The sequence below is a fragment of the Poecilia reticulata genome, linkage group LG21 (genome assembly GCF_000633615.1).
Source record: "Poecilia reticulata strain Guanapo linkage group LG21, Guppy_female_1.0+MT, whole genome shotgun sequence".
In the NCBI taxonomy this organism is placed as follows: Eukaryota; Metazoa; Chordata; class Actinopteri; order Cyprinodontiformes; family Poeciliidae; genus Poecilia; species Poecilia reticulata.
In genome coordinates, this window is record NC_024351.1 from 2852609 (window position 1) to 2856196 (window position 3588).

Sequence of the window (3588 nt, forward strand, 5' to 3'; positions counted from 1 at the left end):
AGCTGCAAAAACAAAAAATCTACTTTAGTTTTCAGTGCAAATATCTTATAACACTTGAAATAAAACAAAACTTGCAGGAAACTTCAGGGAATGAAGGAGTTTGTTTTAAGTCAATAACATCTGATGTAGGAAAAATCCTTCATTATTTCCTACAATCCTACAACAGAAGGATTGTAGGAAATAATCTGAAATAATCTGCTCCACTTGCAGATTATTTCATTATTTCATCATTAAAACAAGCTCTTATTTTTGCTAAAAAGTTCAATTTTGTCTTATTTCAAGTGTACAAAAATATCTGCACTCGAAACTAAACCAAAACTACCTGGTAAGTTTTTATGTTTGGAATATTTTTCAAATGTTTTTGTCTGTGAAACATTTTATTTTCCTTCCACCTCATAAATTTCTGCTTTGTTGCGTTGATCCAAGTTTGTGGTTGTAAGTTAAGCAAACGTGAAAATGTTGGCGGTATAAACACTTTTGCACGGCGTTCTCAACTCAGCAGGCTGCACTGGGGTGTGTGTGACTGTGTGTGTGTGTGTGAGAAAGAGAGAGAGTGAGCTAAAGCAAGAGAGAAGGGTCCAACTCAGCCATTTTGTAAAAGAGTGACTTTGCTTTGTGCATGTCTGTCTTTGTACACGATCCAGATTGCAAGTTTAGCCGACACGAGCTCTCCGACTCGCTCATGAACATTTGTACAGATATATATAAATATTTAAATAACTTTTCTTGTAGGCTTTCGACTATATAAATGTTAAATCCCTACCTTCTAAAATGCTGGTGTTCAATAAAGACAGTTGTGTTCTACAGTTTGTTTGTTTTTTTAGTCTGACTCTGTCACGCAAACATACACGCTTCATATATAAACACGTGTGTGCAAAACGCCGGGAAGCAACAGAGCGAGCGGAGACGAAAACACGCAGATCAAAGCCAGAGACTGAGAGAAATCCAAACGAGTTCACAGTGTCAAAATTATGAAAAGCCAGAGTTCTCGTCTAATGTTGCGACAGAACGCTCTACCTACAGGAAACTTCAAACGCCTGTGTGTTTTCCTCCGGTTTGAGCGACTTCTGTCACGTTCCCTGTTTATTCTGATTCTCCCAAAATCTAATGATAAAACAGAAGGAAGAGCAGCTGCCTGCCGGCGTCTCCATCCGGGCTGCGCCGCTTCTGTTTGCTCGTTAATATTCCCGTCATTTAGAAAGGAGGTCACGTTCGCCGCACAATGCGAGAAGGAAAACACACACGCAGTCAGAGAGGATGCATTCACACTGATGTCTGCACTGATTTGTCCCCCACAATCGGTGCAAATGGAGCCTCAGGTGGAGAAAACCGAAGGTGAAGGAAGGAAGTGACTCAGGTGGAGGAAACCAGTTTGGTTTCTCCTGCAAGATTATCCAGAATTATTCAGCAGATTGTTGCTGAGATCTGCAGATTATATTCCTTAAAGCTGCAGAGGCCTGGGAAACCATTACGTTTATAACACATTTACTGGTTTCCAGTCGATTTTGTGTCTTTTCAAACTTCAGATTCTGCTGATTTCATTCACTGGATGATTAACGGGTCAAAATGCCTAAAAACTATTTTAAAAAGATCTGCATAAACAGCCATTTTTACAGTTTTTACTGCACAAGATGCAAAATATTATTTTAAATTCTACAATATTAACCCCAAACCTTCTGCAGTTCACCGATTTAAAAACTTGTGTTTTGAAAGATTCCTGCTTTATGGTGCTGCAGGGCAAAAACCAACAACACCGTGATTACAAATCACCAAACAAATCAAACAAATCACCAAACAAATCACCAAACAAATCACCAAACAAACTGGACAAAAAAATGAACTTCAACAAAAATATTTCTACTTCCTGCATCTGTGCAAACACAAAGATGCACATTGTCAAAAAAATAAAAGTTTTTATCATTAGGGATGGAAATGATTTGTTGGAAATTTTCACTTCAGTCAAGATGGAAAATTGAATTTGAATTCTGAATTTATAATTGTTTCTGTTATTCTTTGCAAATGAGCTCAGAAATGTCTGGTGTTTTAATCCACAGTGATTTAAAGGACAATGTGGAAACTTTTCTCATCAGTTTTAATTTAATCTATATTTATTTTGTCATTTTTGACACAACCTTTGGTAGAAACAATAATCTAAAGATCTGTTTGGCATCTAAAGAGGTTTTAAAGGACCTAAAGCGTTGATTGTTTTTATTTTTTAATCAGTGGGCTTTCATCTGCTGGCGCCAGTAACTCAACAGCCAAATTAAAAGTTAAAGATGTAAATTTAATGTAGTAAAAAGAAAAAAAAAGAAAGAAAAACATTCATTCATTTTCAGAAATTCAGATTTTTAGCTTGTAGATGATGGGAAATTTAGAAACTCTCACATTTGTCCAGATTCGCTTGTCTTTTCTTAACGTAGTAAAACCACAGATTTATTTTTGCAAAGTCATTTTTGGGTGAATAAACTGGTGAGTGAAAAAACGTGCCGCTGCATTTGCAACAGAAAAAGGCTGTAAAAAAATCTGGCTGAGAGCAGCTGAATAAAAATCAATGCTCCACTTTTACAAAAATATGTTTGTTCCACATTTATTAAAACTGTCAGGATGAGTCAGATAATCTGTGAAAAGATCGATCTCCTGCTCGCTGAGCTGCTACGACAAATGCATGCATCAAAAACAACCAATCACAGCCAGGAGGCGGGTCTTAGCGCTGCCAATCAACATCATGTACTCAATGCTAAATGTGCTAATAGAGGAGGAACAATTTGTCATTATCAGTGGCTATGCTAACTAGCGTTAGCATTGATGGCAGGATAGCCTGTAGAGAGAGAGAGAAAAAAGAGTGATTGACAGCGCTAAGTCCCGCCTCCTGGATCTGATTGGTTTATTTCTGCAGTTGGCACTGGGAGAAGGCAGTTTATTCACAGATTATCTGTCACTACATACTGCTAACTTTAATAAATATGTTAAAAAAAATAATTTTTTAATGAAAGCTACATACTGCAGCTTCAATTAATTTGAAAATATCAAACTGAATCTGGGAAATGGACATTTACGTGCTGATCTCAGAAGCATTCAGTGATTTTCATGAAACAAAACGTTGCTTTGGTTTGCAAGATGTTGTGCAAATGATAGAGTAAATTCAGCTGGAGAGTCAAACCGATAAGCTTCCATCTTAAACTGAGAAGAGGACGGGATTCATGTCTGACAACAGCGGTGCTTTTATTGATCGCATTAACATGCAACGCTCGTTTATGAACGTAAAGCAACTTTCAGGTCCACCTTTATTCACCTTCTATTGGAATTTGTTTTATGAAATCTCGCCTCTGGTTTGTGAGCAGATTCTTCCCCGCATGCAGGCTTTACATTCAGGACGGCTCACCATGCTGAGCACACACTAAAAATATACATTTTCAACTAAAATAATAATAAAAAAAACCGCATGTCAGAGTTCTGCCATTTATATGGAGGTGAATGAAACAGCCGGAGGTCTCAGAGGGACGATAACTCMSGCTGACTGAGCCCCACAGCCATGAACACCAAACTCTGCTAACTTCTAAAGCCGCGTCTCTCCTCTGAAGCTGTAAC